This window comes from Ischnura elegans, chromosome X (assembly GCF_921293095.1).
Source record: "Ischnura elegans chromosome X, ioIscEleg1.1, whole genome shotgun sequence".
Lineage (NCBI taxonomy): Eukaryota > Metazoa > Arthropoda > Insecta > Odonata > Coenagrionidae > Ischnura > Ischnura elegans.
In genome coordinates this window covers 120,601,927-120,625,907 of record NC_060259.1, presented here as the reverse complement: position 1 = coordinate 120,625,907, position 23,981 = coordinate 120,601,927, and the positions used below count along the sequence as shown (strand labels likewise).

The following is a 23,981-nucleotide window of genomic DNA, read 5'->3' as shown; positions in this document are numbered from 1 at the left end:
ACATAAAAAAAGAATACAACCCCAAAACGAAGGCAACTGTCCAAGCTCACGTGGGATTGATGAATTACTCCAACCGTTTCAGAGAGAAAGTCTTCAACTTTAGAATGTGTCGTCAGAAGAAATCTTCGACAATTTTAATAATAATAATAATAATATATTTATTTATTTTCTGTGGCAAAGCCACCTTAGAAAAACAATACATTTACATTATAATATATCAGTCTGCACTAGTGAATACAAATAATAATATTATAGATGTGCACATTTACATTACATACCCAGTCAGCACACAGAAGTATATAATATGTATTATTTACTTTGAGCCAAAGTGAATCTTAAGTAAATGATACGTATTGCTTTGATATTGAATACATCAATAATACGTCTATATGTCCCACTTTATTTTGTAAATAATACGTATTACTAATACGTCAATTTACGTAAATGATATACATAAATAATACGTCAATGATATATGTATCTGGAATGTGAATTTTCATCCAACAACATTGCCTAGATCTCCACATAATATCCGAAGTTGCCGCCAAATGCCATCTATGTAATATCCTTTTGTATATTACCTAATATCCAATTTTCATCCAATAATATTGCATGAATATCCAAAAAGTATCGAAATTAGCAAAACAAAAACTAAAAACTCTGTTCTGGTGGCAGTATGTATTTAGTGCAATCATGGAAGTACTAGTGAATCCATTGTGTCATTTAGTGTGAGGGACAGCTTCAGCATTTTGAGGCGTTTACATGCATTTGAGAACATCCTGTCTAGGAAGTAGAGAGCCTTCATCAACATAATGTAACATGCTAATTTGTTTTGCATTGTTCTGGAACACTGTGGGAACACTTACCAGTTTGTTTTAGACTTCTACCTGACAAATAATTGAATAAAGAATAAAATCAGTGAGATTCTGGTTTAACATGGTCTACGGAGAAAATAGAAAACATATAGAGTGCTGCTTTGAAAAAACAATTTTATTTAACTAAATATTACACATATTTTTACAAATATACCACACAATCTCAGAAATATATAAGAAATTGAATTCATTAGACACAACAAAGGGGCCATGCCCAGATGGTTTTCCACCTCTGGTGCTTAATTATTGTCAAGAGGTTTTAGCGGATCCTCTCATGGAATTATTTAATCAGTCTATCCATCAAATGTAAAAAAACGATCGTATTGCATGAGTAAATTCAATAAGCATAGTAAGTTAAAAGTCAGTTCAAGAAGTAGTCAGAATTTCGATTACAAATAAAACCAGCCAAATATTTTCTGAATATTTTGATAAGTGTTGATAAATAACAGATACCGTAAGAAATGCCCTTGTTCAACATATACGAAAATAAAGGCTAATAGGATCAATATCAATGTTTTTGCCTGATCATCCTTCCTTAAGGTCAAAAGAATCCATGAAGAACCAGCTCACTTTTCCTCGTATTTCTTCATAATTGGCATTTGGAAAATTCTTCCTTACTACACCTGTGAACAATATTAGATAAACACTTTATTAAAATCTATTAGTGATACATCTAATTTGTCTAATTAAAGTAATCTCTATTAATGGGATTTTCCCTAAAGCTATATAAATGCCAACAGGGCCATTTCATCTCAAATCAGGCAGATTGCGCAAAATCATGTCAGGTGACCATCACCGATTTCTCTGAAATTTATATATGTGAAAGCAGTATTCTTATGATGAATAATGATGCCTTTATCTCAGCTCAGAACCGAACCGTCATAAAGTTACCTTCCTTTGAACATTGCAGTGTCAGGCCTCAGAGTAAAAAATGAAAAATCACATAAATGCTGATTACTAAGGAACCATGGCCTGTAATGCAGTGGTAATTGTTTCATTTTGAAGAGAATTCATTTATGCACATTATGGCATAACTTGAAAGTCATTTGAAGCAATAATAAACAAATAGGACTTGTTTAAACAATAAAAATTAGTCATTATTTAACAATTTATTACTAAAAAAAGACCCCCTTTTATTTTCTTTAAAATTTCTCAGCGGGTAGTTCAAATGCTCTGCTTTCAATTAAAAAAATAAAAAAAGGTAATATTTTTATACTTTTTGTTTTAAGGCATGTCAAAGTTAGGCATGTTTTCGACTCTTTTACACCAAGATTGCATACCTTCATGGGGATAAAAAATGAAGTTCCATTCTACTTAGCATTCATAACAGTGAAAAGTTCATATCTGAATGATTGGTTACATATATTGAGTGAAAGCAAGTTCAATCTTGTTTACTTCCACGGCATCCAATGTGTGCAAACACCCACTGCTACTGGCTGGAAACGGTGAATGAGTCGCAATTTGCATAGAGTATTTTTCAATGGCACTTCACATAAGTCTTCTACTTTGGGCCATGTGAAACAATTCGATGGACCTTGTGGATGTATACGCAAGACACTAATGTCATTCTCTTCTAAACACACTGCAGTGATTTTGGAAATTCACCATGTTTTTTTGGAAGCACACGATGAAGTCATTCATGGTGAGATTTTGAGTACTGTATGTCTTTATATCTGATTTTGTTAGTGCCACAGCCTGTTGGATTGTGTGGATTACAGAGAGAGCTGTAGTTGTCCTATGTCTGTTAACTACCAAGACATGAAAGTGTTGATGCCATGTACAGGTGCTCCTTTCATTATTTTCCCATGAAGTACATGTTTGATATTTATCACTTTCTTTAAGTAAGTAAATTCTTGCCTACTATGAAACTTGCATTTTAAACATTCTAATTAGCTCAATTTAGACAAAAAATAATTAGGTGAAAGGAGCACCTGTACATGGCATCAACACTTTCATGTCTTGGTAGTTAACAGACATGGGACAACTACAGCTCTCTCTGTAATCCACACAATCCAACAGGCTGTGGCACTAACAAAATCAGATATAAAGACATACAGTACTCAAAATCTCACCATGAATGACTTCATCGTGTGCTTCCAAAAAACATGGTGAATTTCCAAAATCACTGCAGTGTGTTTAGAAGAGAATGACATTAGTGTCTTGCGTATACATCCACAAGGTCCATCGAATTGTTTCACATGGCCCAAAGTAGAAGACTTATGTGAAGTGCCATTGAAAAATACTCTATGCAAATTGCGACTCATTCACCGTTTCCAGCCAGTAGCAGTGGGTGTTTGCACACATTGGATGCCGTGGAAGTAAACAAGATTGAACTTGCTTTCACTCAATATATGTAACCAATCATTCAGATATGAACTTTTCACTGTTATGAATGCTAAGTAGAATGGAACTTCATTTTTTATCCCCATGAAGGTATGCAATCTTGGTGTAAAAGAGTCGAAAACATGCCTAACTTTGACATGCCTTAAAACAAAAAGTATAACAATACTACCTTTTTTTATTTTTTTAAATGAAAGCAGAGCATTTGAACTACCCGCTGAGAAATTTTAAAGAAAATAAAAGGGGGTCTTTTTTTAGTAATAAATTGTTAAATAATGACTAATTTTTATTGTTTAAACAAGTCCTATTTGTTTATTATTGCTTCAAATGACTTTCAAGTTATGCCATAATGTGCATAAATGAATTCTCTTCAAAATGAAACAATTACCACTGCATTAAAGGCCATGGTTCCCTAGTAATCAGCATTTATGTGATTTTTCATTTTTTACTCTGAGGCCTGACACTGCAATGTTCAAAGGAAGGTAACTTTATGACGGTTCGGTTCTGAGCTGAGATAAAGGCATCATTATTCATCATAAGGATACTGCTTTCACATATATAAATTTCAGAGAAATCGGTGATGGTCACCTGACACCCCTCTGGCTGATTTGAGATGAAATCCCCCAACAGTCAACAAAGGAAATTTCGAAAAAATCAGTTCTAAGTGTAAAAATTGACAAGTTATTCACATTGAAAATTCGAAGTACTAATTTGATTTGAGAATTTAATTCCCAATAACTTAAAACCAATGTGTACAAACCTAAAGACTAAAATACCCTTTGATCTTCAACAAATATGATTACATTTTGAAGGAAGCTAAACTTATGACTCGACAGCGAATTTAAAAAATGGAAATAACTTTTAATGACTCAATAAATAGTTAAGCCGGGAAGTTTTTCTTCATAATCCTCCCACCATACAGTGATAAAATGCCTCAAGCATAAAAATAAAATTAAGTTTAAGCATATGCAACGTTTTTCAATCCACAGAAGATGGATTGAAAAGATGATTGACTGAGCTGTCTCAGGAAGTGTAAGAAGGTTGAAAATATTAAGAATACGCTTCACTTAAAATAAAAATTGTTGCAATGAGCAACACTTCTACTTGCCCCGATTCTGATGAAGGAAGAAAAAGGAGAACTTCAGCGGTTGATAAACTTTAGTTGGAGAAGTTTCGAAAAAAACAACACTACAAATTTCGTTGTAACGGTAGATGATTACGTAGGTGCTGGTGAAACAGGTAAAAGAAGAGCTTTAGAGGCTGATAAACTTCGGCAGGATCAATTTCGCTTACGACGAACACAACACAGTTAACGTAACATCAATCGTTGCAGCAGGAGGACGAGAAAGTAGTGATGGGACGCATGTGCGCCATGTGTGTATCGATGGAAATCGACTATTGGTGGAATCGACCATCGATGGTATCCACAATCGATAGGTCGAAATCGCGGGCGGGAGTCAATCTTGGCATTCAAAAAATTAAGTTTCGCCTTATGACTTGAGGAATAAATCCCACTGAGAAATATATCTTTTTTGTGTCATCGCCTCAGTAGATTAAAAAGCACGAGTGAAATCACATTTTGAAAAGCATTCTTCTTTATGAAACGAGGAAAACTTTTCATGGCAGGATTTTTTTTACATCTTAAGGGTATTGATTGATTTTTGAATAAATCTGCATTTCATAGCAACCCAGGCGGACAGCGTTCTTGGATGTTCCGAACAGAAATGATAAAACAAACGTGGTAGGCATTTTCTCGGGCGTTCACCTGCGTTCCAACGAAGCCTAGTTGGATAGCGCTCATGAGTGTTCCAGAACAGAAAGGCGCAAACACCATAGGTAGGTGTTCTACTGTGTTCCTATAGTGCATTTCTGGAACTGCGTTTGCGAACGTGCAAAAAAAAGAGGAACCCCCTGCTCCGTACCACTAGAAAGAAGTCTCTCTTGGGGCTCATCATACTAATTGTAAGACGAAAACTCCCCCGTCTCGAAAGGGTCAGGTAGTTATTCTTATTTTGTTACAATATCATTTAGTAACACCTGTGACTCAGTTATTACATACACAAAAGCCTGTTGTCAAAAAATAGTCCGCGAATATCCCACAATGGTTGCCAATGTCCGTGGGGCGAAATAGGAATATAGGGGATCAAAATAGGATATTCCAGGAATATCCCGTAATGGCTCGCAATAACCCTGGGACGAAATAGGAATATTGGGGATCAAAATGGGATATTCCTGGAATATCCTCTGCTGTGTGGGTGGTCCAGTAAATGAACTATCTGGCATGAATCCATGAAAATGGTTTATGTATATTGGACGTAAATATATGTATATTTTACGTCAATTCTAAAAGTATATGGAATGTAAATATTTTACATTCAGTTTACATTAAATGTATCGATAAATGGGCCAGAAAATAGGTTTAAATCAATCACGTATTAAATAAGACAGCATTTTATGTTGACCTAAAATAAAAGTTAACAACATTTTCTGTGTAAATATTTCCGAGTATATGATATGTAAATTTTACATATTTCAATATACTTTACATAGTTTACCAAGATTGACTTAAAAAATATGTATATTATACCTCGTGTGCTGACTGGGTATGATATTATTTAATAGTGTTCAAGAATATACAAAGGTGGGAAAGACTTTTACAAAGAAAAAGTTTTATAAAGATATTTCCAGTATTTATATTTAAAAGATTCTAATGATTTCACTTGGGTTAAGTTCGTTGGCAGAGAATGCCATAATTTTATTGTACTTACAACAAAAGATTTTCCATATACATAACTTTTGTGTGGTGGAAAGTAAAAATGAACTTGTCGTCTAATTTTCAATGAGGATTCAGTAGTCTGTCTTATGGGAAACATATCATACAGATAAGCTGGCATATGATTACGTATTAATTTAAAAATGAACAATCCCAGGAGATATTTTCTCCTAAGAGAAACTGGTAGCCATCCAAGTTCCCGAAGGTGGGGACTGATGTGTTCAAACTTCCGTTTACCATAAATAAATCTGGCACATGAATGCATTAGCCGTTGGAGCTTAAGGTTTAGTTCCTCAGTAAGGTCATAATAAACTAAGCAGCAATACTCTAGATGAGGAAATATTAACGTGGAAATAAGTTTCTTTCTGGTGTCCATAGGAAGTAAATGTTTATATATTTTCAACTGATATAGTGTGGAATTTATTCTGTTTGAAATTTGGGATACTTTATCTCTCCAGGAAATATTATTACTAATAGTAACACCAAGATTACGAGCGTTCTGGGAATAAATAATTTCATGATTATCAACCTTTATTTTTGGTATTTGGTCCAAATCAATACGCTGAAGCATACGTGTGCCTCCCATAATTAGGGCTTTAGTTTTGGCACCATTTAAAATGAAATTATTTGATGCAGCCCAAGAATGCAGTTTTAGCACGTCAGAATTCACTTTGCTTACGGCCTCTGCAATTTCTTGGGGTTTACAGTGGTAGTAAATCTGTAAGTCGTCTGCATAAAGCATATATCTACAATATTTCAGTTGCTGAGGCAGATCCAGAATGTAAATTGAGAAAAGAAGTGGCCCAAGTACCGAACCCTGGGGAACTCCAAGTGTGACAGAATTCCATTCTGACAATTTCCCGTCATGTCCCTTAACTGCTTGTTTCCTACCATGAAGGTAAGACAGAAACCAGTTCAGCACGCTACAAGATAATTTCAGTGACTTAAGTTTTAAAAGAAACTTAGTATGATCGACAAGGTCGAAGGCCTTACTGAAGTCAAACAAAACAATAATAGTGACCATTTTGTTTTCAATTGCTAGTCTTATATCATCAGTTACTTTAAGCAGTGCAGTTTGGGTACTGAAACACTTACGAAAACCAGACTGATAAGGGTCAAATAGATTCCGATTTTCAAGGTGTTCACTTAATTGATTGTGAACTATTTTTTCTAAACATTTTGAGAGATAGCATAAAATAGAAATAGGTCGATAATGGGATACATCTGAAGGATTTTTGATCTTTTTTATGGGACGAACCAAGCTATATTTCCATTCGATCGGGAATATGGCCATTGATAAGGAAAAGTTCATAATCTCAGTTAGGGCAGGCAGAATTACTGGCATTGACATTCTTATGTATGATGGCGAAATATTGTCACTTCCAGTCGCTTTTGATTTCGATTCGAGCAAGAACCTTTGTATATCTCCTGGAGTAACGTGACGAAAGTAAAAATTGCTATCATCAAATGGTACTAAAGGATCAATAGACTGGTGACTATCAGTGAATGTTAAATGAGAGGGTGGAGGCAGCGTCAAGTAATCATTAAATTGGTTCAACGTGATGTTCGGAATAATAGAGTTATCTTTTTGTCGAAGTAGACCAATGTGCCTTAGTTCACGCCAAATTAAATGTGGCTTTGGCAGGCCTTCAAGTTTTGTAGCGTAATAAGAGCGCTTTGCGGCCTTTACAAGATGATTGACTGCATTTCTAAGAACTTTATACCTAGCATACACTTCAATGTTTCTAGACCTAACATAGGCTCGATGAATCCTGTCTCTTTCTTTCATTTGCTGTTTCAGCTCTTTAGTTAACCATGGAGCAGCATGGCGACGTGGGATGATTGTGCGTAATGTAGTGTGATTGGATATACAGTTGAGAATATTTTCATTAAACAATTTAACTTTCTCATCAATATTGTTCGAGGTGAATACAGTACACCAATCTTTTTCAGCTAGGTCATTTATAAAATCATCAAGATTAACATTTTTTAAATCTCGATAAATAAATGGGGAAAGGGTAACTCTAGAGAATTTAAACTTATAGGTGATATGAATTAAGTCATGGGACGAGAGAAATGGAACAGGACATTGTGATGCGCAGATAACTTTATCCTCGTCATCTACGATGAAGTGATCAAGCCAGGTATCACCATGAAACGTGTGGTGGGTTGGTTGAAAAGGAACCATATACATGTTATTGCTATGAATAAAACCTTTTAGATAATTACTGCTAGTGGACTCTCTAGTTAAATCAATATTGAGATCCCCCGTAATAATAATATTCTTATATGCAGTACTAAATTCGGAAAGCTCTGTTTCAAAGTTGAACAAGAGACTGGATTTTGGTGGGCGGTGTATAACACACAGTAAAATTTTTGAGGAATTTTCTCCTGAGACCTCGACTAAGATACACTCGGGTTGAGAATACTTGAGATAGGCGCCCATCTTGGGAGGTGGCCACAATGCTTGCCTTAATGTCATGACGTACATAAACACCTACACCTCCACCAACTTTTCCTACCCTATCACACCTTAGAAATAGGTATTTATCAAGATTTACCATAGTATCGTTAATATTGGGGTTCAACCACGTTTCAGAAGTACATATAATATCATATTGATGCTCAGTAAAATAGAGTCAAAATTCATCAATGTGCTGTATCAGTGATTGACAGTTAACATGACAAAGTTTTAAATCATTCATGAATATGAAATCTTAACAGTACAATTGTATTTTTACAGATAATTTCACAAGAAACGGCACAACACATTTCACAACCAATTAATACAGTAATACATATAATAGTAATATTTATGCATAATTTGAAAATGGAACTATAAATGTGCATAATAAGGCATTGATTCAACAAATCATTTAATCTTAAAACAAAGAAGGAGAAAGATACTGATACATGAAAAATGAGATATACCCCACAAAATAACGGAAACAATAATTTTTGCTCGTAATTGTACAGACTTCCAACTTCAAACAGCAGGCCAGCAAAACAGATACCTGCGCTTTGTGCTGCTTGACCGTGCGCACGAGTGGAAACGACCGATGAATCTGTTGTCGGAGTTGCAGACTTTCAAATTCGAATCATAGATCTGGCAAGCTCATCTCAAGCAAGGAATATATAGTAGTAAAAAAATCTCTGCAAAGAAAATAAACTCGCCTGCCGACAGTGAAACAAATTATTCGGAACATCTCAACTTCGAGAAAAACTCTGTCTGGCTGTAGGAATGTACTATGTACCGTAGAATCGGGTGACTTCGGCCACACGCGTTTCGCTCCACAAATTGATACTTGATAGCACAATGGGTGACGAGCCATCATTTCATTCTCGCCTTTCCTGGCATAGGTAAGAGGAGATTGCAAGCAGCAAAAAATTTCCGTCAGTCACCGCCCAGGGGGGGGCGCGCGCCCCCCGCGCCCCCTGGCTGGAGCCGCCCCTGATTCAAGTGCACATTAACGATTTAAAAGCAAAAGGTAGGGTGGATGAATAAACATAGGAAAGTTCCCTCTTAAACACTTGAGTAAGAGAAGGGAGATATGATTTCACCTTTACTTTTTAATATTGCAACGGAAGAACCCTTGAATAAGGCAAGGAGTATCCAAAAAGGCATCAAATACCCAGCCGACCTCAATATTTTATAGCATTTGACAGCGTGATTTCAGCAGTAAAATTGGATACCCTCCACTAGCTGAAAAGTTTGTGAGAATGCAAGGCAGTAGGAATAGAGGCAAATGAAGGAAAACCCAACACTTAACTTTGAACAAATTGCTAATAACAGGAGTGTTGAAGATATTGAAAACTATTGCATTGAATGTGCAGAGAGTTCTGTGTATCTAGGGGTAACAACAAATAGGTTAAATATTGAAAATTTTGAGATAAAAAATTAGAAAATGCCAATGCAGGCTTTGGAGCCCATCGTAAGTATCACACATGTTATTATCGCCCTATCACCATGTTACAAAATACGATTGTATGAAAGAAATACAAAACCCGTCTCACTATATGGAAGTGAAGCTTGGGTCCACACTAAGAAACCCTGCAACGCACTTTATGAAAAATATAGGAAAGGGTAGTTTCCTTCATCAAAGAAAACGAAAAGCATTGATTGCGATTCGTTACCCACCATTAGTGTATTCAAAATATACAAATTATTTCGTTTTAGAAATAGCGGTTTAGACGAATGGCAATGGTCCATTTTTATCCTCATTTGAAAAGGGCCAGATTGGCGCCCATGCGATGCCAAACCACGTGACGTCACAGGGACCTTGTTTCTATACGAGAAGATAGGAGTTATACATCGTCTGAGGTTACCAATGCATGCATGACGCATAGAGCTCAGGGTAACAAGTCTTAATAATCACTTATTAAAAGTGGCTAAGGTCGGAAAGTTTTCTTCATTTGATAAGGTATTAATAATCCTTATTTAAGACAAGCGCTACCAGCCAGCATGGTACTCAGCTACCCGCTAGCAGCCTGCGTCGTATCAGCGCTAAGCCTCGCCTCAAGGTCACCTCAGGGGGGCAGCGGGAACCAGAAATAAGTCTCACAGAGAGATTTCCCGGCATTCATACTTACGCGTCGCGTTTTCGCGCGCTTGAAAATTTTCACTTTTCATTTAATTGCGAAAAATAGATATCGTCATTTAAAAATCTAAATGCGTGAAATACGTACTCCTGGTGAAAATGAAAATGTTGTTCCCATAACCTTGACTGTGTTACAACTTGAACGACCTCGGCTTGTCCGCTTCTATTTTCGATCCTGGGCACGCTGTTGCTCAAGCCATAATACACCATTTAAGAAGGTACGTCGAGGTAATCGTAGATTAATGCCTGAGAACGCCTCTTTCTTTGAAGGATACTGTGATGCGCGTGGAACCGATGGACGCAAGTTTGAGACAGGGCGACGTCATATTTATTTTCAGCTGATATGTTATGATTTATTTATTTATTTTTCAACGGCAGCAGCCAATTTACAATACTTATACAATAATTTACGATAAATAATACGATTATTTACAATAATGTACAGTAATAATACACAGTGGTAATATACAGAATAATATACAGTAATAATTTACAGTGATAATTTTCAGTGGTATATGAAATGTAAGGTGGTATAAAGTTTGTAAAATATCAGAGGGGAGTGTGACAACGAAGAAGGTTAGACAAAGTAAAGTTAACTAGAGAAACAAGAACAAGAGAACGACATGTCAAGGAACCAGGAGAATGGAGGCCCGTCTGCGGATTTTATGGAGGCTGTCAAAAAAGAGGTCGCATTCGGACGCAACTTGATTTCCGGGACAACGGGTAAATCTTGCAAGAGGACTGTTGAAGTCGAAATTGGTTGCATGGTACCTGCGGCTCAAAATGAGATGCGGCTCAGTGCTGCTAGAGATGAACACAGTGAGCGTTTTGGCCGAAATATTTTACACTTGTAAAAATAGAACCAAGTAAATTTCAGCAACACGTTAGATGATTACTTATTGATTCTGAATAGGGACTTACCAGATGCTAAATAAACAAGAAAATCCTATGAAAGTACTAGGGATGGACGGATCCAGGATTTTTATCGGATCTGGATTCGGATCGGATCCTTGATTTTCGGAGCCGGATCTTTCGGATCGGATATTTTCGGATCCAAATGCATTTTCAAATTCCTGTCGCTGAGATTCCCCCGATGATTGTTCAATCTCTTGGGAAGAGTCACACTGTGTGCCAGTCGTATTTTGCTATTTTTACATTCCACGGCTGAACTTCTTCTACGTAACCTCTGCGAGAGCTTTCAAGCAAAACGGTTCATGAGTAGGACAAGAATCGCTTGCGATGGCTCATTCGAAGATAGAATCGGAACTCTTTCCACCCTTATTGCGCGTTGCATTCACTGAAGCTATGATTCAAAATTTTAAAATTCAAAAAAGCCATTTTATTAATCCGCACTGATGAGAGTAAATTAATGTGGAAGATGAATGCTGTACAAGTAGTAGTTTTCCCTAGGTTGAGTTGCAAAGTTCATGAAGTTGACAAAACGGCTAATTTTTCGGTGCGCGGAGTCATTTATTGCACTGGCCGTGTCTACATTTTCGATTTTTTTTGTAATAAAATAAATGAGAATTAAGGATAAAATTTCCTTTAAAATGACGTATAGTTCATCATTATAGAATGCAGTGAAGCCAGAATATAAATTTCTAAAGTACAGCGGCTCATCATTTTGACGCCGAGAGTAGAAGAAAACGCTGTCTTCTTGGCTGGCACTCGAATGCATGAGGATCAACGTTGCTCTATATTTTCATATTTTCTCCCTTGATTTTAAACATCACGGAATTTTCAGTGTCCTTCCGTAACTGAAATTGAACAAGTGCCATAAATAATTTGAGTCCATCGTAACCATCGAGAAACACCCATCTCGATTTTTGTTGAGAAGTTGAGTTTTTATTCTACGCCGCGCCGCGGCGGCCGAATTATCGAAAAATCTCAGTTTCAAGTTATTTAGTCGATGAAATATGGAAATATTATTTATGTTAAAGTTATCTTCGCTCACATAGCACACGGGTTTATCATTCAGTTTATTATACTCTTATTTTTCCGTATCGCTCATCCCGACAGACGGCATGCATCGAGGCTTTTCTTCTAATTTCCTCCGTGGGAATGCAGACGAAATTTTTTTCTGGGGTATTATTGCACAGAGGAACAATGCACCACTTGTAATTTTTCCTTATTTCACCCATGTTATCCTTTAAACGCAACGTGGCTCTTCCAAATCTGCAGTTACTGGGCTTGGATCTTGGACTCGTACTGAACTATGACGTCACAGCCAAAGATTAGTGGGGGCGGTATTTTTTAGCCCGCGAAACTCGGGAGACTTTTGGGAGTCATTTTCTAGTATATAAACTGAATTTTAAGCGAAAAAAGTATATTGCGGTACTAAGTGTTTACTGTAGTATATCAGCATACTGTTTCTAAAAAGTATTCAATTTCCCTATTGTCTATTTTTGGTCGGCCATGTGTGCTCTTGCATTCTGTATATCATATGGCTCTTGATGTTTGGTCAATATGTATGAGTCACCGCAAGAGCACTCAACTTAATTGTATGCTCCACTTTGGATATTCATTGGCATGCGATCCTTGGCCTTGCATTGGGGGATGGATGTCTTCATAACACGGTTGAAACATGCCACCCTACATTATGTTTCCCAAGAGTTGTTGCTGTTTTTTCCTATGTCCCAGCTACATAGGGAATTAGGGCATAGTTGGAGATATTCTTCTCTTCTATGTACCACTCCGTTTCCCCGACGGTCCTCTTTTTTTGGGGCCAATTGTTTGTGCATCGTCTCTTCCTAATTTTGATAATGTCATAAATAGTATGGACATAGAAGTCATTTTTCCTGAAGGCGTGGATGATGTGGCATTTTTTGTTCTCAATGGAGTCTCCGTTGCAAATCGAAAAAGCACGTTGGGAAAGAGTGCTTAAGATGGCTATCTACTGCTGTGGGTGATGGTGGGAGTTAATGACATTCTGGTAATGATCTGTGATCATTGGCATACGGTACACAGAGAGGCCAAGATTTACGTTCTGTTTCTTAGAGAAGAGTACATCCCGGAAGGGTAACTGTTTGTTTTCCACGATCTGCATGGTGAAGTTGATGGAGGTGTTTAGGTTGGTCAGGTGCCGTAAGAAATTGGTCAGTTCGGACTTTTCGTGCGGCCACACGACAAAGGTATTCTCGTCCTAACTCAGGAACATTTTTGGAGGTGTTTCACATGTCTGCAGGGCCTTTTCCTCGAGTTTTTCCATAATAATGTAGGCATTGCAATGATTGGCGATAAAAATGAACCCATGGCTACTCCTTTCCGTTGCCCGTAAAAAGTTCCATTCCCAATAGCAGTGCGTGTGGAAAAATTCGACCATTTTCGGAATGTCTTCTGTCAGTCCTTCGGCGACGAGAGACTTTCCAAAGTCGCAACGATCGCACAGTGGGCGGAATCCAGGAACTAGGCGGAAAAAAGTCCAAAAACCGACTTTACAGTTGGGACAATTTTTGCCGTTAGCCTCATCCTGGGATAGTTGGAGCACCCTTTTTCACCCTTGAGGTCACTACCCTCGGCAAAATAGCACCGCTATGGCCATTTAAAGGCACCCTTTCTACGGTGACCAATTTACGACCAGGCTCAATTGTGTTTTGACAGTGAAGTGAAGAGCTTGCAGTAAGGTGACCAGTCCAAAAGGCATATATGTAGAATTTGGATTACTATTTCTAAGGTATGTTCCACCGTTTTTCATGATATTTAGTGTTACATTTGCCATTTCAAATTTTTTACTGTTTTTTGAAATAAACATTTCAAAAATACTTGATTTTTTGTGATACCAAATGTTTGGTTTGACTTATAAAAAAATATTCTAGGGATGTCAAGCTAATTTAAGTAATAATGTCTAGAGAATGTATTTAAAAATCAGGCCCCGAAAGGATTTGGTGCGGAAAAGTGCGGAAATATAGTTTTTGTGTTTTTTTCTGGCGACATGGAGAGCGCTGTCGTGACGCACGGAGAGCTGAGTAGCCTACTTCACGACAAAATCGAGACAAAAGACTCATTACCAGATTATTTAATGAAGAAATTTGAGTTGAGTCACAGTGAAATTGATGCTAAGAAGTGTAACAGTGTAGCTATTAGGAATTTTTTAAACAATTACGCCAGGCGTTTAAAAAAAGTGGCGTTTAAAAAAAATATAATACGTGGCTTCAAAACCCATTGCTCCTGCCCAAAAAAGAGACAGAAAAACGTCTCAGAATTAACTTTAGTGCCGAAGCTAAGCCATCAACTTCCAAGGGATGACCTATAAAAGTGTTCGAACACTGCACGGATAGAGCGAAATGGACGAGAGTGCAGCCGTTGATTAAGTCGCGCACAGAGGATGAAATCGTGTTCGCGGCCCAGTATTCTCTCCTTTCTTCTGGGAAACGAGACGCCGCAGCTATGGTGAGAGCAGTTACCCAAACTACTTAGTAGGGCTAATAAACTAAAGAAAGCCTACAATTCGCCCGCATACCACACAATACCTGGAGAGGAGGCGCTAGCGCTTCTGATTGAAACTGGATTGACAAAGGCGCAGTACACGAGAATCAGGACAGGAGCGAATGACAGATGAAGCAACATTTACCCGTCCTATGATGTGTTAAAATAGTCAAAATTGCAGTGCTATCCTCCTAAGGAAACTTTAAAAGTAGCAGAAAGGTGTGCAGAAATAAATTACTAGCTCTTTTGGACCACACAATCGAACGCATTGTACTAGTGCAAAAGGATGTTCTCATGCAGTGCACTATTGAGAGAGAATGCATTTAATACTGAAATGGAAGTGTGACGGTAGCAGTGGTCAAAGCGTATATAAACAGCGCTATGAAACTTAACGAGGGTGCTCACAATGATTCATCTATGTTTGTCATCTCTCTCGTACCTCTAGAATTATATGAAATGCAGGGACTAGTGGGGAATTGAACGATACAGTGGAAAAATCCACAACCGTCGTCCACTGGCCTGTCAAACGTCGTCTGCCGGCCAATAAAAGTAATACATGATGCTTCCATAATAGAATCAGCCATTCTTCCTATTGGACAGTTGTCAGAAGAGGCACAGGAGGCAAGAGAAAAGGATGTTAAAAAATTAGGAGTAGGCATGCTATGAAGATTTCTCGTTCCGCAAATATTGAGGATGCCTTCATTAGGTTGCTAATTTATTCAGATCCTCTCATTTCATCCAAGCGTCAACAAAGTACAAAGAAAATTAATGGTATTTCTGCTGAAGTTTTGTAATTATTAAAAGAGCCATATGAAACCAGGAGAAAGTAAGGTACATTATAGCAGTGAAATCGAAACGTCAGAGAGTGACTAATAATATGATAACATCATTGTGAATATTATAATTCTGCCGCAGGGAAAATTAGATGCATTTTTTTGACTCGTATATTAATTTTGACTCGTATATTAATATTAATTAAACTTTAAGCTACCTTTACCATTTGTATAAAACTATTATTTTGCTCTTCTTCGCTTGTACTGAGTGAATTAATGAAATAGATATTTTATTCATTTGAATGTTTGTAGCCTTGCTCTGCTCATATTTGTTTTTGTTTTGTCTTGAGGAATGATTTGAATACCTGATCGTATACAATAAAATCATTTATATCTCTTTTCTACATTTTTACTTCTGCCTCAGTCAAAATCAACAAAATTTGTGCGGAATCGAATTCGTGGAGGCGGGTGATCACGGTTTCTTTGTTAGCCGCAAGTACGCTGTCGCATGTGTGCCATAAACCGCCTCCCCCCGCAAACAAAAGTGCCAATATTTTCTACGATTTGGAAGATATAGTTTTGGAGACAATCACAATTCCTGGGCAAGTAAAAGGAAGTACCATTATCGAATGTACATGCAAGGTTACCATTGTCAAACCGCTAGTTTAGGACTAGACCCTAACTACCGTTAAATGGCATTGAATGGCTAAAATTGAGTTTAAAGCGAATTTATACTTAAAAATATCATTGGCTAATAATTTTCACTAATAAATTAACAAAAATATGGAGATAGTTCATATTTTACCCAAATTTAGAAAAAAATATTTTTTTCCGCCTAGATTGGGCATTCCGCCCACTGTGGATCGGTGCCTTTTTAACGCCAAGTTATTCAGCCGCCATATTAGTAGTATAACTTATAGGGTCATTCCATGTCAACTCAACCAGGGTCCCACGCCCACCATCTCAGATTTTGATAATTTTTTCCCTGTTGTTAGTTTCAACCTTAGTTAAGAAAAATCCAAAATATTAAAGACCCATTGCAAGTATTTTCCAAGATATGAGTGTTTGAAGTCAATGAGGCACACACAAATTCTGCACACCAGTCAAATTATTCAAAACTACCATATTTGTGCACCTGTACAACCTAAACCAAATGAGTGAAGCTAATAAAAATTTTAGAGGATATAAACATGCTGCTATAGTTTTAAAAAATCCTATCAAAACGATTTTCTCTTGAAAACTTTTTTTTCTATAAATGTTCAAAAATTGCACTTTTGACAAATTTCGTCAAAAAAGTGACATTTTCAAATACTTGTAAAAATCACATATGTCAAATGAAAGCCATAAAAAGCTCTGTAAGCATGGTAAAGACCACCAACTTTAATAAAGAGTGAGGTTTTGGGCAATTTTGGATTTATTTGTTAATAAATCTTATGAAAATCATCGTTCCGCTAATGTTTTTTGTTGAAAAATGCCACTTTTTCAACTTCTAATAACAAAAAAGGGACACCAATTAGGTGACTGAGTTTTTTAATATAACTTGCACTATACTCTCTCTTTCAGTAAAATTAAACCTGAAGTTGCTTCCATGATGGATAGTGCTTCTATGATTTATTTTAATGATGGTTGTAAAACGGCGGGCTACAGCACTTATGTTTCAGGGCATCCCCCAAAAGGAGAGTTGTATATTTGAGTATCAAAGTTCCTGTAAACCCCTACCATTCTTTAAATTTAGCTGGTAATCTATTTTTAATTTCCAAATAGTATAAAATGGAAACATTTTAGCAAATATATGGATTTACTAGATATTTGCAATTAGGCAAAAACTGGTTGAATATGTACCTATTTGAAGGATAAGTACATACCTCTGACCTCTTAAGCCTGAAGGTAAGCATCCCAGGCCTTCTCAATTGCAGTGACTGTGGAATCTGGCAAGGTACACTGCCTTCCTGTGATGGTCTTACGCTCTGGTAGATGCATTAACACATCAGTCAACATTATCCAGCACTAATCCAAATGTTTTGGCAAAATGTTTGACCTAGCCTTACCATCTGGTGTAATGAAATTCACAAGAATTTCACCATCCTCAACTGTTTGAACAACACAGCCAATGTACCATCTGTTTTCATACACAGCACCGACATAATAGCCAGGTGCATGATGAAAATATATGGGAAGTGGAGACGTTTAGACACTTGTAGTTCAAGTCTGCTTTTGAGTTTGAGCACTTTCAATATGTTAGTTACTCTCATTGGAATCCCAAGTTTCATGTTGCTATGCTTTAGCTCTCAACACAGAGTAGATATCATTTAGACCATGAGTGTTTGAAATTGAAGATTAGAGTTCTGGTGTGTCAACTACTAATTTTATGAATTTGGACATCCCTGGAGGTTGTGGAACTTTTTAGTTTGAATTTCCATGTGATATGTAATGGAGGGTTTTGATATCTGCTTTACTTGAAAACTTTTGGAAGACAAATGTCACTAGACCACTTAAACTCAAGAACAAGGATTGTGCTACATAAATGATCTTCGATTGGAGTTGAAAGGTAACTTAGTATGGAGAAGGGGGTTTCGTCATATCTCCTCTGCAGGAACGGTCTCACCAGATTTTTAGATTTGTCTCCTCCACAAGTGTGTATATTTGGAAAAATATGCATTCTTACAATGATGCTGCATTCCATTTGGGGCACATTCTAGACCACTCAGAAAAAGCTTATGGGAAATTAGTGTGCAGACAGCAAGAAAAATTGAAATGCACAGCGGAAAATCTGTTAAACCTGGTCAAAAGTTATACCCTTGATGTTTAGCTTTGGTTTCAAGTTTTGAGGACATTCAGGTTGAAGATGCATTCTGCCCACCTCATTGTATCAAGCATGAAGATACATTGAAGCATGTTAATACAAGTTTTGAAAGTCTTAGCTGTTCACCAATCAAAATTTCAAATTTGAGTCAGACTAACAGATGAAGTTATAGCAGGAACAAAATTCACTCTTGTCAAGTAGTCAATTCACTCCTGGAAGAAAGAGTGAGCACATGCTTTGATGTACCAGGGCATAGTTTTCATAATTAAAACAGAGTTTTTAAATTTGATAATTGTTCTGATTTCAATGCAATGATAGATGATCTCAAAAAAAAATGTGAAGAATCAAACTGGGAAAAGCAGGCGTAAGTTCTTACACTGGTGCCAACAAGATGGACTATATTGTTAGCAGCGTTCGAATTCTCACTGATATCACGGCGGAGGGATACTCCGTCGCATCGGGCTGACGACGGATGTGGCGGAGGGAGCGCCGCTAGTGCCGGGTCTACACTAGTAACTTAAGTGACTACTTAAGTTGGCTCTGTATTTAAGTTGGTAGTGTAGGTGTCACCAGCTTCATTTAAGTACACCTCCACTTAAGTCATCTTAGAACCCAACTTAAATTGCGTAGGCAACTGTTTCCGCACGGTTGAAGCTCTTCATGTGTTGTAAATGGCACATAAATACCCATCTCACGTCATCCCGTTGATTATGTTCATGCATGCATGTTCATGATTATGTTCTAAGTTGTGCTGTATTGTATGATGTGGTTATTGAGCGTTCTATTACGTTAGTTAATTTCTAGTGTTGGGGATATTAATTCGACGAATTTATTTTGTAGTGTTTCTCATCTTATTGTTGGTTTTATTTCCGTGAAAACTAATTGCTATGCCTGTTGCTCACGGTGAAACTCGATTTATAAAACTTAGAAACGTTTTAAGGAATTTTAAGACTGACAATGAGACGACGGCAGAGGATCCGGTAAAACAGTTTATTTTCCATGGTGTCATAATCGAAAATAACGTAAACGAATGCACTCAGTAACTTCCCACACACTGTTATTGAAACTATTGCATTGGGCTTTAATGTTAGTCCTAGGGATGCCGAGGGAGATAAGATGTGGCGATTTCATTTGACGTGGGAGGAATTAATGGTTGAAATTTAACATCAATGGTTTTAATAAAGCAGTGGAATTTGACTAGCAATAAGTGTTTTTGTTTACGTTATGAATATGTCATTCCACGAAGTCACGCTTAGTAATTCTAAATTCCTATGGCTCCATCACCTCTCGCCATATAGCGTTTCCTCAGGAACTGAAATCGGTCTTTCCTTTTAACCTTCTGAATCCAAAATGGTTAATTCACGGAGTTTGGAAGTTTATTTCAAATAACAGTCGCTTTGGATCAAAGAATCACTAATTGCTCTCCTAGACCTTCATCTGTCAACATAACTGTTTCCCGATATAGACAATCACGGTGCTGAAGTCGACTTAAAGCTCAAGTGTAGCTACCGCACCATATTTAAGATTATATTTAAGTGAAGTCACTTAAGTTAAGTGTGTAGTGTAGACAAGGCATAGGGCGCGCTAGGGGAATGGAGGGGAAGGAGACGGATGACGAAGCGAAGCCTGTCCAAGCCTGTCCGGAGGCGGCATATTGGATGCGAGCCCTGGCCTGAGCACACGCATGGTCGTGTTGTACCTGTGCAAATAAATGTGTAAAGCCGAGAGTCTCATGTCATTTTCAAAAGATCTAACATCAGAAGTGGGATTCTTCTCTGCGCTCAAGACGACGCCGACGCTGGGAAGAAATATTTTTTCTAGCTGCTGACGGAATGGAGGAGATACTCCTCGATGTGCTGAAGAAGGTGAAGAGCAGCCAAGGAGCCATAGACCAGATTGACCTGCCCCTTTTCCGCCCAGACATTGACGATGCTCAACGCTGGATTCAACATGCCGAGATAATTATGGAGGAGTTCTACTGGTCGGATGTCCAGACGCTTGTAAGAGTGAGGCGTTATTTGACTGACGAATCCAAGGTATGGTCCGAGAGCTGGTCTCCAGCTGGTGTGCTTTCAAAAACGATATTTTTAGAAGTTTTCCCCTCGCGGAAAATTCTTGGCCGATTGCTTGTTGAAGCTGCTGCTTGCAAAACTTCAGATTTCAATACTTTTACTGCATATGCTTAAGAAATTGACCCTTCTTAAAAGATTGGGAGCCCAATGGGGACCTGAAGATTTAATTGAATTAATTGTTCACGGCATAAGTGACGGGAAAATCCAGGAGTCAGCGAAAATGCGCGACTTTACATCCGTCTCTGATCTAATTTCTTATTTGAGCTCCCTTCAGAAGGTGGCACGTGGGGAAGTAGTCGAAGGAGATAACGTCGAATCAGTTCGGCGGGTGTTTATGGGCTTAATTGATACTGGAGCGGACGTATCTTTGATGTGTGATAAATTTTGGCTACTTTCTCTGGTAAATTAATACGAAACGAACTTCCCATCATGTGAATTTTACCTGGGAGACTTATATCGAAGTTCCGTTTTGACGCAACCGTTGAGATTACTGGTCAAAATTCGAAGCTCACTTTCGTGATGGTACCTTCTGCATGCCTCGATTACGATGTCATTGTAGGGTGCAACCTATTTGAAGACATAATGTTAGCCGCTGTCACGGACTGCGACGGTACTCGCGTGATTCGGCGACAGCTGCCTGGCGTCATTTGAGTTTCGGAGGATACGATGAACGCCCTCAGCGTGCAAAAGGACTACTATTCTCAGACAAGTGTAGTGCTAAAAAATTACGCCGAAATGATAACCTCTGGGACAGAAGTTTCCACAGTAAATAATGCTTCAATGGAAATAAATTTGATTGACAACTTTATTGTCAACCGACGGCCTTACCGTCTATCGTCGAGTGAGCGTGCGGAAGTTCGCAAAATTGCGGATGACCTAGTATCCAATTGCGTTATTAGAGGGAGCCCCTCCCCGTACGCTTGTCCCGTCCTTTTAGTGAAAAAAAAATGGGACGTACCGTATGTGTGTTGATTTCCGAGGAGGGCATCCGTCCAAGCCAGAGTAAAATCAAAGCATTGAAAAATTTATCTCGCCCTACCGACGTTAAGCAGGTCCGACAATTTATGGGGTTAGCCGGATACTTCCGAAAATTTATTCCCGAGTTTGCTAGTCGTACCGCATGCATAAATGACCTTACAAAAAAGAATGTAAGTTTCGTTTGGACGACAGAACATGAGGAAGCTAGAAAGTACATAATTGACTGTTTGACCGCCGAACCACTCTTGGTGGTATTCAACCCCGATATGCCCACGGAGTTGCATACAATGCGAGTGCGGTAGGCTACGGAGGAATCCTCATTCAAAAATATGACGGGGAAAGCAGAGTGGTTGCGTATTACAGCAAACGTACCTCTTCTACTGAGGCGAAATATCACTCCTATGAATTGGAGACCCTAGCCATCGTCAACTCTCTAAAGCATTTCCGAGTGTATCTTATCGGGATTAAATTTGTTATTGTCACTGATTGTAATTCAGTCAAATCGACTATGAACAAACGCGATATTGTTCCTCGAATAGCCCGATGGTGGACATACATGCAGGATTTCAATTTTGAGATAATTTACCGTAAAGGCTCTACCCTGAGCCACGTTGATTATCTTAGCCGTAATCCTGTCTCAGTCTTGCGAGTCTCTCAGCACGATTCGTGGTTACACATCGAGCCAAAGGGCAATGCCGAAGTTCGGCAAATGCTTTCCGAGTTGCGTGAGGGAATATTAGACTCGAATCAATACGTTGAGAAGGATGGCTTACTATGTCATCAAGAAAATAGGAGATCATTAAAAAAATAGGAGGAAATTGCTGCGCTACTATGTCCCCCGACAAAGTAGGCTTGGACTTCTGCGATTATTTCATGACGAGCAGTGCCATATTGGAGCAGAGAAAACAATTAAGTCAATAAGTTTGCATTCTGGTTTCCGCGGCTAAGACAGTCTGTCAAAAACTATGTGAAACACTGCCTTGTTTGTGTTGTTAAGAAGACGCAAACAGGTTCTCTACAGGGACTCGTTCAATTACCCAATAAGGTTCCAGCACGGTGAGTCAACTGGTAGGTGAGGGGGGTCGGACAGCGCGGTACAGGGGGAAATAACTTTAATCGGCACGGCCAGAGGCGCTGTAGTCGATGGCACCAAACTTTCGAAATTGTTTGTTCTCCTAAGCCTGGTATACATGGTTGAAGAGCCAATCACAGAAGGGAATTCTGAAAATCGGTTGCCGGCCTGCCGGCTGCCGGCAAGGAATTCAAAAATTTCTGTCTTCTGCTAGGAAGCGTGGTGGTATCAACTGCTGAAGAAGGCGTGCTTGCGACGAACCTTTAAAAGTGCATTCATTCTCTCGTAATGAATTGATGTGAGTATTGTTGTGTAATTACTTTAGGATTACATAATGATTTATTATATATGTCACTTGGAATCAATTTTCCCACGTCTGTTTCATCCTGGCTTTTCACCTTTATAAATTCATCACCTGTTACGAAATTCACTCTTATTCATTTAAGTGCATTATTAGCAAAAATATAGTTCATATATTGCTTACAAAGCATTAATTTTTTACAATACATATATTTACACATGTATATTTGGAATTTTCAGATATTGAATGGTGTTGGCGTTGGCTATTCTTCAAGTTACTTCCGCGGATGTGATGCTCGTGTTTCAGCTTCAGGCTTACCGCAAAGGGCATGCCATATAATTGATCCCAGGTTTATTTCTAATTCATACTCCATCAAATGCCATAGATGTTTCTAGAGATGTAAGTTCCTCTAATTAGTACATATGGTGACTTTTTTTAATCAATGCAAATTTTGTGCTTCTCACGTCTCCGTTTCGTTTGATTTATAATGCAATGATTTGTTTGAATGCTCTGCCGACTTTTCTCATGCATGCACTCACAGAGTGAAAGTATAAAAAAATGCACTGTAATTTTAAATATGTTTTCTCCGCTTTTTACGAACTCAATATCATTGTTATACTTATGGCTGAAACCATGGTTTTTGAAGTACGGACTCCGTTTAGCTTATCGTAAACGTTTACGAACAGCCAATTTAATGTAAAAGCCAATTAAATGTATTTAGTCTTTCCTTGTACAAGGTATTTGATTTAAATAAACATGTAAACTAACATTGGCATTCTTTATTTCACGACAACCAACCACCCTCAACTGAAGTGAATGTGTGGCTTCCGATTACTCTCATTAAATATAATGATCTAGAACTGTCAAGTGAAAGAAACGATAGAAAATATTTAGTTGATTTCAGAATTATAACATTAATTGAGAAAAATGCTTAATATAAAACATCTGATGATGTTAATTACAAACTACAA

General features: G+C 37.9%; 1 long non-coding RNA gene across 1 annotated transcript; it reads left to right on the top strand.

The window, feature by feature from the left end:
- Nucleotides 1–22,688: 22,688 nt before the first annotated feature.
- Nucleotides 22,689–23,779, top strand: LOC124171556. The gene is made up of 2 exons (XR_006867846.1): nucleotides 22,689–23,007; nucleotides 23,250–23,779. It is a non-coding gene; the product is annotated as an uncharacterized LOC124171556 (long non-coding RNA).
- Nucleotides 23,780–23,981: the final 202 nt, after the last annotated feature.